General features: G+C 44.0%; 1 protein-coding gene across 1 annotated transcript in view; it reads left to right on the top strand.

Moving 5' to 3' along the window:
* The window catches only part of SARAF (store-operated calcium entry associated regulatory factor), an 81,194-nt gene that overhangs the window by 41,015 nt on the left and 23,887 nt on the right, over positions 1 to 16,292 (top strand). The gene's annotated exons all lie outside the window — the stretch shown is intronic.

A 16,292-nucleotide genomic window follows, 5' to 3' on the forward strand; every position in this document is an offset into this window, starting at 1 on the left:
GATGGAAAATCATCACATCGGACCAATGGGTCCTCAACATCATCCATCACGGCTACTCTCTCAACTTTCAAACTCTGCCGGCTCTAAGTCCACCAAAAGAGTCTGCTTTGAACTCCCCTCAATCTGTCCTTCTAGTTCAAGAAGTTCAATCTCTCCTTCGCTTAAATGCAATAGAGGAAGTTCCTCCAGATCAGCAGGGGCAGGGGTTCTACTCCCGTTATTTTCTAGTCCCCAAAAAAACAGGAGATCTAAGACCCATTCTAGATCTTCGAGATCTCAACAAATGTTTGGTAAAAGAGAAATTCAAAATGCTTTCTTTAGCCACTCTGTACCCTCTTCTCAATCAAAACGACTGGCTATGCTCCCTCGATCTCAAAGAAGCTTACACTCACATTCCGGTCAATCTGACCTCCAGGAAATATCTTCGTTTCATGATCAATCATCATCATTACCAATACAAGGTACTACCCTTCGGTCTTGCCTCCTCTCCAAGGGTGTTCACCAAATGTCTCATTGTGGTTGCAGCTTTTCTTCGCTCTCACCATCTCCAGGTCTTTCCTTACCTAGACGACTGGTTGATCAAAGCTGCCTCATCTCAGTCAGTTCTTCTGGCCACGAATCAAACCATCCTCTTTCTTCAAATCCTGGGATTCGAGATCAATCTTCCAAAATCTCACCTCATCCCCACTCAAAGACTTCAGTTCATTGGAGCAATACTGGACACAATCCTCATGAGATCATTCCTTCCACCCAATCGTCTTCAAACCCTCCAATTTCTCTGTCAGCAGGTACTGTCTCAAAGTTCCATATCTGCCAAACAAATGATGATTCTTTTGGGTCACATGGTCTCCACAGTTCACGTCACTCCCCTTGCGCGTCTTCACCTGCGCACTCCCCAATGGACCTTAGCCAACCAGTGGTCCCAGGCGACAGATCCTTGCTCACGACACATATCTGTGACATCATCACTTCGTCGATCTCTGCAATGGTGGTTGATATCCTCAAATCTATCCAGAGGTCTTCTATTTCATCTGCCTCAGCATCAGCTTGTCATCACCACCGATGCATCCCCTTATGCTTGGGGAGCACATTTGGACGAGTTTCAAACTCAAGGGTTTTGGACACCTCAGGAAATGAAACATCACATCAATTTCCTGGAACTCAGGGCAATGTTTTATGCCCTCAAAGCATTTCAGAATCTTCTCTTTCCTCAGGTACTTCTACTTTGCACAGACAATCAGGTTGCGATGTATTACATCAACAAACAGGGTGGGACAGGCTCTCGCCCATTATGCCAGGAAGCCCAGAGAATCTGGACTTGGGCCACAGATCACCACTTGTTCCTGAAAGCGATCTACATCCAGGGGGAGCAGAACTCTTTAGCGGACAAACTCAGCAGAGTTTTACAACCACACGAATGGACTCTCGATCCATCGACCTTGCAGTCCATCTTCGATCAGTGGGGCACTCCTCAAGTGGACCTCTTTGCAGCTCCTCACAATCACCAACTGCCCAGCTTCTGCTCCAGACTCTACACTCCTCACCGTCTGGCAGCGGATGCATTCCTCCTAGATTGGTCCAATCTGTTCCTGTATGCTTTCCCTCCACTTCCACTCATGTTACGCACATTGTTCAAGCTCAAGAGGGACAGAGCCACCATGATTCTAATCGCTCCAAGATGGCCCAGGCAGCATTGGTTCTCCCTTCTACTTCAACTCAGTTCCAAGGATCCTTTTCTGCTTCCAATATTTCCTTCTTTGCTTACACAGCAACAGGAGACCCTTCTACATCCCAACCTCCAGTCGCTACACCTGACAGCTTGGTATCTCTCGGGCTGACTTCACATGATTCTCTACTGTCTCAGCCCGTCCGTTCTGTCCTGAATGCCTCCAGGAAACCGACCACTCTTCAGTGTTACCGTCAGAAGTGGACAAGATTTTCTTCTTGGTGTCTTCTTCATCATCATAATCCCACATCTCTTTCAGTAGAATCATTCTTGGATTACCTACTTTTTCTGTCTGACTCTGGCCTCAAATCTACCTCCGTCAGAGTTCATCTCAGTGCTATTGCGGCTTTTCATGAGCCAGTCCATGGAAAACTCCTTTCAGCTCATCCCCTGGTCACCAGATTCATGCGAGGTCTCTTTAATTTAAAACCTCCTATTAAAGCTCCTCCTGTGGTCTGGGATCTTAATGTGGTTCTATCCGCTTTAATGAAGCCTCCATTTGAACCTTTGGCGAATGCCTCTTTCAAGTTCCTCACTTGGAAGGTACTTTTCCTTATTGCTCTCACCTCTGCCAGGAGGGTCAGTGAGCTCCATGCACTAGTTTCTGACCCACCTTTCACAGTCTTTCATCATGATAAGGTGGTTCTGCGTACACATCCAAAGTTTCTTCCTAAGGTTGTTTCTGAATTCCATCTCAATCAATCCATTGTTCTGCCTGTCTTCTTTCCGAGGCCTCACTCTCATTCTGGTGAGCAGGCTCTACATACTTTGGACTGTAAGCGGGTTTTGGCTTACTATTTAGACCGTACTAAGCCCCACAGATCATCTCCTCAACTCTTTCTGTCCTTTGATCCGAATAAACTAGTGAAACGGACAAGATCCATTTCTAGGTCCCGAAATCACATTCTGTCATCTGGAGGCAATTCCCCTTAGAAAGAAATATAGATAGCCAGTTTTCTAAAGAGATTTTTGCCTGATTTATTATGAGTCTGCAAAACATTTATATATCTGTTACATGGGTCAGTGGTAACTATCACAACAAAAGGGGATGGACAAGAGAGGGGAAGGGGTGCGTGAGCAGGATATGTACTTCATTGTTTAAATCTTAAAGGTGTTAAGAGCTGTGGGGGGTTGAGCCTTCCTGTCTCAGACAACTAACCTAGTTAACATAAATTAAATGACCTCTTCCCAAACCATTAAGAAAGTAAACACCCAACATTCTACATTTGATTACTTCCAGCACAGGCAGGAACAAAAGACATAAAATATGTGTGTCCTTTTCAAATGTGTCCTTTCATAGACAGAGACAGAAAATCTATCCTTTCATTACAATCCCCTCTTACGTCATGAAAATGACGTCATAAATGCACAGCATGAGCGTGGAGGGAGAGATATTCTAGATATGTCTCTTGAGGAGGGGTTTTAGGGGCTGCAATGAGTCAAACAGCACAGGAACAGTCTCTTTTACCCACCCCTGCATCCAACTAAAATACAGATCCCAAGGATTAGATAAACCAGAATTACGTTTAAGTTCAACATTCTTATTGATAGTAATAAGGGACTCAAACCTAGCCTTAACCTGGTCTCGGGCCTTGAATTCATCTGGGACCCCTATCTCATCTATGTATAGCTAAAGTGCACTGGCCTATCTACTGGCTGAGTAGTTTAACACGGAGCCGGAGGTCTCCACAGAGCCAGTAAATATCGCCTAAAGAAAAATCTAATGCTGCAACAGTGAAGCATACCTATAATTTCCAAAAAAAAAATACTAGGCTGTAGTTAAATTTCCAGTATGCCTCGGACAATAGTTTCTGATTAATACATTAACACATTTTAGCTAATCATGATTTAATCAGGACTACTTGAAACCGTCTTCCTGCCCTCAGGGTCTATCTGCATCCCCATGCCAGAGTCAGATTGATACAATTTCCCATAGGCTTTTGGTGACACCAGCTATGCCAACCGAAAATGCTGAACGCCTGCAACGGCTATGCTGACATCTTCCATATTCTTTGAAATGAAAGCAAACTTGTGGTACCCTTAGCCAGCTTGCCTCGCTTATGCCTTGCCAATCTCTAACAGTATATCATAGCTGTCCTCCAAGCTATGAAGATGAACAGTTCCCATTATGAGTTCAAACCTCTGTCTTAGGTCGTATAGGCCATAATCTGGGCGGGGATCCCAGTATGCCCATATCTTACCCGTCGTTGAGCGAGTGAACGTGCATAAGGGTTGTAGGAAACTTTCTCAGGAGGCCCAGGCAAAAAGATACAAAGATGTCATAAGAGAGTATGTAAGTATGGGATAAGGGATAATATTATCTCTGACCCTGGTAATGGTAATGCAATAGGCCATGCCAAATTAAAACCAAATTAGCAAGTGTCAGAGAAGATACTGGAAATTCATGTATAACTGCCTTAAAAGCTAGAGGGAACTTTGTGAGAAAAGAAATGTACACGTGTTTCACTCTACAGCAAAGGAGAATCATAACAATACATAGCAAAATTTGTACAATAATTAAGATAATGATAGGGTGAATTAAAACATTAAATACATGGTTTGCAGTGGGCAAATACTCAAAGAAAAGTTCCAAAGCTTGAGACATGAGCATCTTGGAGCAAATTTTGTGCAATCTGTCCATTTTCAAAAGCGATAGTATGATTCACTTCTTTGGAGGTTTTCTTAAGTTGTTCAATGTAAGTATGGAGTTCAGTAAAGTTCAGCAGCTTTTGGAATGTCTCATTCCCCATTCCAAGAGGTAGTGGATGTACAGCATATGAAATAAAGTCTGAAATGTCCATAGAATAGGTTAAATAGGAGGAATTGTACAGCAAAGCGTTCTTAGGAAGGTGGCTTTCTCCGATGAACAGGAAACATTGTGTACAGCATGTGTGGAAAAGTCTTTGCAGTCAGGGTGCAGGAAGATGAATTACAGTCTAGCAGGAACCAGCAGTCTCTTTAAACTGGTGAGATGCACACTTGGGATGAAATGATGTTTGCACAGGATCTGATGTTTGCACAGGATCTTTCAAGTCACTGGAAACTGGTGGTGTTCACCCTTGAGATGGAATGATGTTTGTGCATACAGGGAGGGATTTGAAAAGAGTCCCGATATCATTCAGCAGTTGTACTCCAGTGTGATCCAAATAAAAGATAGAAAATGGAAGAGAAAACATGTTGCCTGTACTGAATGTAGAGAGAGAGAAACCAGGTTGCCTGTACTGAATGCATAGAGAGAGAGAGAGAGACTAGTTGCCTGTACTGAATGTGGCAACATGTAACAATATTAATGCATTTATAGTTATGGCAAAAGACAGACAATAATCAGGTACTTAAGGTTCTTAATCAGACATTTCAAAAAGATATGTTTTTTGTGTGCTGCATATAACTATTATGGCAATTCAGAGAGACCATAATTCTGTACTGAATGTATTTAAAAAATTATGTCAGAAATGTGTACTGAATGGTTCATATCAAGTGAGCACCATAGAATATAGATATAGAATAAAACCTTTTCTTAAAATATAACCCCTAACTAAGCTACATTTAGCATATGCAAATTATAGGGAAAAAAAAACATTGCGCATTTGGACTAGTAAAAAGTGGGAAAAGAGCTTGCTCTAGAAATGGCCAATATTATGTATCCTGGGGTACCCCTCAAACCAAAACAAGTAGACAAAACACAAAACACTAATTTTTCTTCCATCTGTCAAGTGTTCAGGGCTGAACTTATCTCTGGAAATAAACACATTGTTATAGAAAAACAAAACAGAGATGAAATGCATATCATAACCATCTCATATTTAGAAAAGCTAATGTCTCTTTGGATCGTCTTTATCTCTGCAGTGACAAAGAGGATCCCTGGAAAACACCAGAAATATCCTAGTGCCAAAACTGGGATGGGCATGCATACATCCGAACCGCTGCTAAGAAAAAGAAAAGAAAAACACATTTTAATTTTGCAACATCCTAATTTCAGCTAAAACAATAGGAAGGAATTTTTTCCATTCACAAATGTGCCAGCTGTGGCTTTCCAGATTTAATCTTTAATAGTCTTGTTCATGCGTTCGACAATACCGAAACTCTGTGGGTGATATGGGAGATGAAATTTCCACTCAATGCGGAATGCGATAGCTAAATCTTTGCATACTCTGGCAGTGAAGGCAGGACCATTATCTGTTGATGTGTGTGGGACATCCCCACCTAGGGATGATTTCACGAAGTAAAATGTTCACCATAGTCTGAGCAGTTTCATTTGTAGTAGGAAAAAACTTCAGGTTATCGGGAGAACATGTCAACAATAACAAGGGCAGCTGGTATACAGGATTTCCCCTCTTTGCACCAAAGTCCGTCCGAAGGGCGGCTTTGGGCACCGGCCAGATGGGCATTGATTAAGCCAGTGACCAGGGTCTCCGCAATTAAAACATCCAGTACTTCTATATGGATTATTACCATCTCAATCGGAGACAGGGGCCCGCCCGCTACGAAACCCGTGATCCCTTCCGCGAGGAGCGGACAGGCGCGGTCCCCAGGTAGGTAGCTGGCCCTAATAATGCAGGATTTCCCGAGGCTTAGAGATCTCAAAGCATAGGAGAGTGTTGCGTAGTGGTTAGCGCTACAGCCTAAGGAACCTGAGGCTTGGGGGTTCAAACCCCGCACTGCTCCTTTTTTCAATCTGAAATTATGCACGAGAACTAGTGGGCCATTCTGAAATCATTTGTTTGACCAGAATCTGCAAAGGAGAACGGAGGTTAGAAAGGAAAGTCTGAATAAGTAGGGAATCCATATTTGCATGGGCACTAAGACTCATTAAGCCTCTTCCACACCTATCAAGCTCTGTCTGCAATCCTAATCGAATCACATTGGATTCCTGTTACTCATCGCATTACCTTTAAAATCCTACTTTTAGTTTTTAAAACACTGTCTTTGAACGAACCCCAATTCATTAATAACTATTTACTCCCCATAGTATATCACTTTATTTAAGATCCATTAATCAAAAACTCTTAACAATTCCATCACTGAAAGTAAAATAGGTAGGTAAATTCATTCTGAATTAGTTCTCCCACTGAATTAGCTCTTGGCACCTGGCACTTTGGTCTGTAGGAAAATTTCTGTTTAGTTTCTGGACTTCCCTTCTATCTCAGGGGTGAGTGTGCCACTTTTCTCACCAAGATATAAACTTGTAGGATTAGAAACAATTATAAAAAATTATTGAAGAAGAAAATGACCTAAACCATTTTAAAAGCAATCTGAAGAGCTTCCTTTTTAAAGACGCCTTTAATTTATTTATTCCCTATTCCTATTGCCCTCACCATTCACGTCTTCCCTTGTGTTCTATTAATACAATTGTAGTTCTGCCCTTTCTTCCTTATGCATCTGTTAGTTTGTATGTCAATATGTCAGGCTCATGTAATTTACTATAAATAAGCATATGTGTACACCTTTTGTTTTTTATGATCATATTAGCACTATAATTAAATCTACATTTTACAGATTACGTAGGATACGATCTATTGCAAAATTCCTATGTCAGAACATATCCCTTAAACTCATCACTAAGTCTAGAAAATATGACCATGTTACACCCCTTTTGATAGATGCACATTGGCTTCCAGTTAATTTCGGATAACGTACAAACTCTGTCTGCTTGTTTTTAAATCTCTTCTTCATAAGACCCCAGCATTCATATTTAAACATTTAATTCCTTATCATTCAAACAGAACCCTGAGGTCTAATGAGCAAAACTTATTAACCATTCTATCACTTAAAATTATTAACACTAGACGTCAATTTATTATTTTTTTTTTTTTTTTTTTTTGTAACTGCTCCTCAAACTTGGAACGATCTTCCCATTTATCTGCGGAATGAGCAGGATTTAGGAAAATTTATTTTACCCAATGTTATTATTTAAAGTTTGTTTTTGTATTGTATTGTCCTTATTTGACTATATTTTAATATGTTCATCGCTTAGAATTTGATTAAGCGATTAATCAAGAAAAATAATAAACCTGAAACTTGAAACTTGATTTGTAAATCGCTTAGCAAATTAAATTAAGCTATTCAATAAGTTAAAAATAAACTTGAAACTTGAATCTCACAAATTTCCATATTTTTCTTGCTCTATCTGTAAAATTAATTATCCCAGGACAAGCAGGCAGCATATTCTTGACTGATGGGTGACGGCACCGACGGAGCCCCGGTACGGACACTTTTAGAGTGATTGCACTCTAAGAACTTGGAAAGTTCTGGAGACCGCACCGCGCATGCGCGAGTGCCTTCCCGCCCGACCCCGACGCGCGGTCCCTCAGTTTCTTAGTTTCCGCGGAGCTAAGAAGTCGCATTTTCAACGGCTGTTGAAATATTTTTTTCATTCGCCTTCCCGCTCGCGTAAACTTTTTCGGGTTCTTTTTGCCCTTTCCTTTTTTCTTTAAAAAAAAAAAAAAAAAAACATTTTCTCTCGTTTTTGTCAAGTTTTTTGATTTGACCCGGCGGGGCCTACTGCCATCATCGAGGCCTCGGCCTTCGATTTGGCAGAAGCCGTTTTTACGTTCATGCCCCCCCAGCCCGGGTTCAAGAAGTGCCAGCGGTGTGCACGGCCTATTTCCCTGACAGACCCGCACAACTGGTGCCTTCAGTGTCTGGGTCCGGAACATCAGGCCTCTACCTGCACCCGCTGCGCCACTTTGAAAAAGCGGACTCTTAAAAATCGACAGATACAACAGAGACTGTTTTTCGGCACCGACATGTCCGACCCCGCGTCTTCGGCGCCGGTCTCGGTACCTGTTTCGTCGGCACCCACCTCATCGACGCCACGCGATACCGCGTCGGCGTCGCAGCATGCAGGTAAGCCGGCTAAGAAGCCTTCCCCGCTGGAACGTCCTCCGGTCTCCATTGCAGAGAGCCCAATCCTGCCGACCGTGAGGCGCCAGCGGAAGCGCTCCGCCCCTATTGAGGTGAGTCCCTCGACATCGGGCTCCTCATCTCCGGGGCGTCGAGCGGCACCGCAGGTACCGCAGAAGAAAAAAGCGGTACCGGTGCCCTCACTTGATGATCGCATTGCGGCCATCTTGCAGGTACAGCTGAAGGAACAGCTCAAACAACTCCTTCCAGCTCTCCTGACACCGAGCCCTCCGGTATCGGTCCCCACTGAGCAACCGGTACCGATCGTGGAACAGTCTGTAGTGTCACCATCCACTCCTTCGGTACCGGTACACTTGACCTCATCGGCATCGATGCCTGTCCTCGCACCGGAGCCTAGGTCTCATCATCAATCGGTACAGACATCGGCTCCGGTGCGACCGATAACATCGCCCGGTACCGCGTTGGTGAGGTCGGGTAAGTCGGTGCAGAAGTCCCGACACCGAGAACCATCCACCCCTGAGTCTCGGGACCGTGGTCCCCATGTTCGAGACCCTGATCTGTGGGGCGACTCTGAAGAACCTCTTCAGTCAGAAGGGGAGTGTTCATCAGAGGAAGACGAGCCTGTTCTGCAGGATATTTCCTCCAAACCTGATTCCACCTCTTTCTCTTCTTTTTTAAGAGATATGTGTGAATCTCTTTCTATTCCTTTGGAGGCTGAGTCTAAAAAGTCCAAAGCTTTTCTGGACGCTCTTGATTTTGACCAGCCTCCAAAGGAATTCTTGAAACTCCCTTTACATGACATCCTGAGGGAGACCTTTTACAAGAATCTGGAGACTCCTCTTACTATCCCGGGAGCCCCTCGCAAATTGGATTCCCTTTATAAAGTAATCCCTATTCCTGGTTTTGATAAACCACAGCTTTCTCATGAGTCTCTTCTTGTAGAATCCACCCTCAAGAAGTCCTTAGGAGCTAGTGTCTATGCCTCTGTCCCTCCTGGCAGAGAGGGTAAAGCCATGGACAAATTCGGTAAGCGACTTTACCAGAATGCGATGCTTGCTAATCGTTCTGGTAACTATGCTTTTCATTTTTCGTTTTATTTAAAGCATCTCCTTACCACCATGGCTTCCTTTGAGCAGTACCTTCCTGTGGGGAATCGTGAGGCTTTTCATCAGTGCTCTTCAGCTCTTTTCCAGCTCAGGAAATTCATGGTAAGATCTATATATGACACTTTTGAGCTTACCTCTAGAGCAACAGCCATATCTGTAGCCATGCGCCGTTTGGCTTGGCTCAGAGTCTCTGAGCTTGATGTTAATCATCAAGACCGGTTGGCTAATGCCCCATGTTTGGGGGATGAGCTGTTCGGAGATTCTATGGACTCAACGACCCAGAAGCTCTCGGCTCATGAAACCCGCTGGGATACCCTTCTTAAGACCAAGAAGAAACCTCCACCTTCTAGGCCATTCAGACAGCAAACGGCCTATCAGAGGCGTTTTGTGGCTCGCCCCTTGCAGCCTTCCACTCAACAACCTAGGAGGCAGCGTCAACAGCAGCGGCAAACACCTAGGCCTCAGCAGCAACAACCAGCTAAGCAGCCTCCTCCACAAAAATCGACCCAGCCCTTTTGACTTAATACTCGAGGGCATAGCCAGCGTTCAACCATCTCCTCTCCTCCCTCAACCGATAGGAGGACGACTGTCTTTCTTTCTCAGCCGGTGGGAAGTTATCACTTCGGACCAGTGGGTCCTCAACATCATCCGCCACGGCTACTCTCTCAACTTTCACACCCTTCCGGGCCAAAGTCTACCAAAAGAGTCTGCTTTGCACACTCCTCAATCTGCCCTCCTTTGTCAGGAGGTTCAGTCCCTCCTACTTCTGAACGCCATAGAGGAAGTTCCTCTGGACCAAAGAGGGCAAGGATTCTACTCCCGGTATTTTCTAGTCCCCAAGAAAACAGGAGACCTCAGACCAATTCTAGATCTGCGAGATCTAAACAAATGTTTGGTCAAAGAAAAATTCAAGATGCTATCTCTAGCTACGCTTTATCCTCTCCTCGATCACAACGACTGGCTATGCTCTCTCGATCTCAAAGAGGCCTACACTCACATTCCAATTCATCCGGCCTCCAGACAGTACCTTCGCTTCATGATAAATCACTGTCATTACCAATACAGAGTGCTCCCCTTCGGTCTTGCCTCCTCTCCAAGAGTGTTCACAAAATGTCTGGTAGTGGTGGCAGCGTTTCTACGCTCCCACCACCTTCAGGTTTTTCCCTACCTGGACGATTGGTTAATCAAGGCCATTTCATCTCAGACTGTTCTTCTGGCCACCAACCAGACCATCTTTTTTCTACAACTACTGGGGTTCGAAATCAATATACCCAAGTCTCACCTTCTGCCTACGCAGAGACTTCAATTCATTGGAGCGGTACTGGACACGGTCCAGATGAGAGCTTTCTTGCCGGACAACCGTCTTCACAACCTCCAATCGCTCTGTCAGCAGGTGCTCTCCCAGCACTCCATTTCGGCAAAGCAGATGATGATTCTCTTGGGTCACATGGCCTCCACAGTTCATGTCACACCCCTGGCACGGCTTCACCTGCGCACTCCCCAATGGACCCTGGCTCTTCAGTGGTCTCAAGCGACAGACTCTTGCTCACGACACATATCTGTGACATCGTCTCTTCGTCAGTCTCTGCAATGGTGGTTGATATCCTCAAATCTCTCCAGGGGCCTTCTGTTCCATCTGCCTCCTCATCATCTGGTCATCACCACCGACGCCTCCCCTTATGCATGGGGAGCCCATCTGAACGAGTTCCAAACTCAGGGCCTTTGGACTCCCCAGGAAAAGAAGCATCACATCAATTTCCTGGAACTCAGGGCAATGTTCTATGCCCTCAAGGCCTTCCAACACCTTCTATTTCCTCAAGTCCTTCTACTTTGCACAGACAACCAAGTGGCCATGTACTACATCAACAAGCAAGGGGGAACGGGCTCTCGCCTCTTATGCCAGGAAGCCCAGAAAATCTGGTCTTGGGCATCCTCGCGCCGCTTATTCCTGAAAGCGATTTATATTCAAGGAGAACAGAACTTCCTAGCGGACAAGCTCAGCAGAGTTCTCCAACCCCACGAATGGACTCTCGACCCATCGACTCTACAGTCCATCTTTGCACAATGGGGCACTCCTCAGGTGGACCTTTTTGCAGCTCCTCACAATCATCAGTTGCCCCAATTCTGCTCCAGACTTTACTCTCCTCACCGTCTGGCAGCGGATGCATTTCTTCTGGATTGGTCCAATCTATTCCTTTATGCTTTCCCTCCTCTGCCTCTCATGCTTCGGACCTTGTTCAAACTAAAGAGGGAACGGGCCACCATGATCCTGATAGCTCCAAGGTGGCCCAGACAACATTGGTTCTCCCTTCTACTTCAACTCAGTTCCAGGGATCCATTTCTACTTCCACTGTTTCCTTCTCTGCTTACACAGGATCAGGAAACCCTCCTCCATCCCAACCTGCAGTCTCTACACCTGACAGCTTGGTATCTCTCGGGCTGACTTCAACTGATCTTTTGCTGTCTCAGCCTGTTCGCTCCATCCTGGACGCATCCAGGAAACCAGCCACTCTACAATGTTACCATCAAAAGTGGACGAGGTTTTCTTCTTGGTGTCTCCTACATCATCATGACCCCAAGTCTCTTGCAGTGGAACCTCTATTGGATTATCTGCTTTCTCTGTCTACTTCTGGTCTCAAGTCTACTTCCATCAGAGTTCATCTCAGTGCCATTACGGCCTTTCATGAGCCGGTCCAGGGGAAACTCCTTTCAGCTCATCCCCTGGTCTCCAGATTCATGCGAGGTCTTTTCAATCTGAAACCACCTCTCAAAGCACCTCCGGTGATCTGGGATCTGAACGTGGTTCTTTCCGCCTTGATGAAGCCTCCATTCGAACCCTTGGCTACTACCTCTTTCAAGTTTCTTACTTGGAAGGTACTTTTTCTTATTGCTCTCACCTCTGCCAGGAGGGTCAGTGAGCTACATGCACTAGTTTCTGATCCACCTTTCACTGTCTTTCATCACGACAAGGTGGTTCTACGTACACATCCAAAGTTTCTCCCTAAGGTTGTTTCTGAGTTCCATCTCAACCAATCTATTGTTCTACCTGTTTTTTTCCCTAAACCTCACTCCCATCCTGGAGAACAGGCTCTTCATACTTTGGATTGTAAGCGGGCTTTAGCTTTCTATTTAGATCGCACTAAGCCCCACAGATCATCTCCCCAACTTTTTCTGTCCTTTGATCCGAATAAATTGGGACGTCCTGTTTCTAAGCGTACGCTATCTAATTGGCTTGCTGCGTGCATTTCATTCTGCTATGCTCAGTCCGGACTGACACTGGAAGGTTCTGTCACGGCACATAGAATTAGAGCTATGGCAGCATCTGTAGCTTTCCTTCGTTCCACGCCCATTGAGGAAATCTGCAAAGCTGCTACGTGGTCCTCAGTCCATACTTTTACATCTCATTACTGTCTGGATGCTTTCTCCAGACGGGATGGACATTTCGGCCAATCTGTTTTACAAAATTTGTTTTCCTAATGGCCAACCTTCCCTCCATCCCTCTTTTTGTTAGCTTGGAGGTCACCCATCAGTCAAGAATATGCTGCCTGCTTGTCCTGGGATAAAGCACAGTTACTTACCGTAACAGGTGTTATCCAGGGACAGCAGGCAGATATTCTTGCGTCCCACCCACCTCCCCGGGTTGGCTTCTTAGCTGGCTTATCTTAACTGAGGGACCGCGCGTCGGGGTCGGGCGGGAAGGCACTCGCGCATGCGCGGTGCGGTCTCCAGAACTTTCCAAGTTCTTAGAGTGCAATCACTCTAAAAGTGTCCGTACCGGGGCTCCGTCGGTGCCGTCACCCATCAGTCAAGAATATCTGCCTGCTGTCCCTGGATAACACCTGTTACGGTAAGTAACTGTGCTTTCTGGCACCTGTATTAATTAAAGTTAATTTATCCTGACCCTCTTTAAGACAATTGCCTCCAAATTATTCAGAATACTGCCATTAAAATCATTTCACCTTAAAAGCTCAAAAATTTGATCATGTCACCTAATAAACTTGAAACTTGATACATAAAACCATAGCTTCCGGTCTACCTGATTTCATCAACAGGTTATTAATCTCCCACAACCTGCATCGCACATTACATTCTTCTTATCAAAACCTGATATCCATTCCCTCTTTAAAACACCTTGGCACCGTGCATACTAATAAAGTTCATCACTTGATAAATTTAAAACTAGCTTGAAGGCCTTTCTTTTTAAAGACGCATTTGGAGTATAATAGTCCTTTTAAGGACTGTAATGGGACTTTGCTCCTTGCTTTTCTTATTCATTTTAATCTTTTCTACAAAGTGCTAGATTATTTATTTTTTGTTTCCTCCCTTTTGTTTTCATCCTTCTCTTTCTTTTTCATTATAATTTGTTTTGCTTTGTTTTTAAATATATGCCTTTCTGACTGTCTGTTTTAATAATTACACAAATGTATTTCTACCCTTTTTCATTTTGTTTCTGTAAGTTCCCCAAACAAACCTGAAACCTACTGGCCTACAGACAGTGCTGAAAACTAGTCAGCCTGCTTGTCACTACAACAAAGGACAATGACTGCCACAGAATCAGCTCTAGGACACCCACTGCAAAAACCAAACCTGATCCAATACATATTGTGACAGGGAAGTGCCTGTCAGCAGTTTAAACCCGGTTTTAAACCCTGCCTTGCAAAGGGTTGTCCCTATTCCTAAGCCCAGGAAACTGCCCAGCAACCCTGTGCCCATCACCAAGAGCCAACAGGTAGGGCAAGGCAGAGAGGCAAGGACAGAAACCATAGCGTTCTTTCTCCCTTAGTCTAACTGTGAACTAGTATGAATAAATTACTTAGAGCCTGAGAGGAAAGCCGGAGGTGAGAACCTGTAATTAACCTCTCCCGAAAGCTTGCACGGAACTTAGAGTCCCGAGAATTCTTAACCCTTAAGAGCAGTCTGAAATGGTTGGGTAATAAAGTTCCCTAACCCTACCCTGGGAGTTTGGGGCAGTGGGGGCACTGGGCCTCAGGTGGAACAGTGCTAAAGCCTCCTAAAGATTTCTCAAACAGAAAAAGCAAAATCAGGAGAAAACGTTTTTGGTTTTATTTTTTTTTTTTTTGCTTTTCTGCCTGGACAGCAGGCTGGACTGTATGAAAGTATGCTTTTGTCCAAGTCTCCTCAACACAGAGGGACTGCTGGAACCCCAGTGCTGCAAACTGAGGGAAATAAAGAAAAGCTGAACTTTACCACTAACGCAGCCTCCACTAATTATTTCACTGTTTCCCAGTGGGAATCCTCCTGGGAGCGCCTGGTCCCCACGCCTGGGGCGGGAGCTGGGTTGCCAGCGCTAGGCTTAACCCCGGGCCCGCCACAATATATGCAGACGACATCTCCATCCTAACAGCATAACAAATGAAATCTCAAAATACATTACTCATATAATGACTGAAATAGAACATTGGACAAGCAACTTCAAACTGAAACTTAACACAGAAAAAACAAAAATCTTCCTTGCAAGCCCAACGGATAAAATTACCAATTCAACGCTACATATAAAAGACCTTCGTTTAGATTACTAGTGCAATCACTAGTGCTTTCTACCCTGGACTATTGTAATATCGTTTATTTGGGTATCATTCAGAACTCAGCTGTCCGCTTGATATATGGATTAAAAAAAAGAATGACCATGTCATCCCCACCACAAACCACTGCACTGGCTGTCAGTCGAGGCAAGAATATTATTCAAGTTCTCCTGCATATGTTTCTACAAACCCAAGCATAACCAATTGTAAATACAAAACCTTTCTGGACAGAACCTTCATGCTCCAAGCAAATAAACCACAACATTGGCTAGACAGTCACATTAATAAAGCCGAACTGACCTACAATGCCTTTAGAAAACCCATAAAAACTACCCTATTGGACAGATAGGTCACCTAAACAGAACCTCACCAAGTACTCTTTTTTTTTCACATTGCTTTCTGAAATCCTAATTCTTGCTGTTTCTGAATCTCTAAACAAACTGTACATTGTAATTTTTTTCCCTTTTTTTTTTTCTCAGGAAAGCTGTGATTTTTCTTTACAGGTCAGCTCCGAAATTCTTAGCAAACATTATATTTTGTAATTTTGATTCCCAATAGTCTGTGTACTCTGTACTCCCTCTACATATTGTAAATCGCTGAATGTTCAGCTCTCTTAAATGCAAACCGCCCAGAGTCGCAAGATTGTGGCGGTATAGAAGAACAAAGCCATTACCATTATTATTATTATTACTGAAGCGAACAAAGTCTCATCTGTCTAGGAGGTGGAAAATCCTAAGTGTCTTTATGACCCATTAGAAAAACAATATCACAATGCAGGAATTTTTTCAATAAAAAAAAACAATGTAACAATGCAGAAATTTTCGCTTACCTTACCTAATAAGCGAGGTACATTAATAATATACAATATAATCTTATACTCTATAAAATCTTATCTAAGCGATAGACGAGAAAAGCGCATGCAAAGAATGGTACAGATGACAGAATGTGCAGACGTTTCTATAACTCCACAATAGAGACTTTCCAAAAGTCTTCACTTAATTTCATTCTTCCCGAAAGAATGGCAGCTGCTTATTTTCACGGCGGGAATTTACC

Source organism: Geotrypetes seraphini, chromosome 1, assembly GCF_902459505.1.
Source record: "Geotrypetes seraphini chromosome 1, aGeoSer1.1, whole genome shotgun sequence".
Taxonomy (NCBI): domain Eukaryota; kingdom Metazoa; phylum Chordata; class Amphibia; order Gymnophiona; family Dermophiidae; genus Geotrypetes; species Geotrypetes seraphini.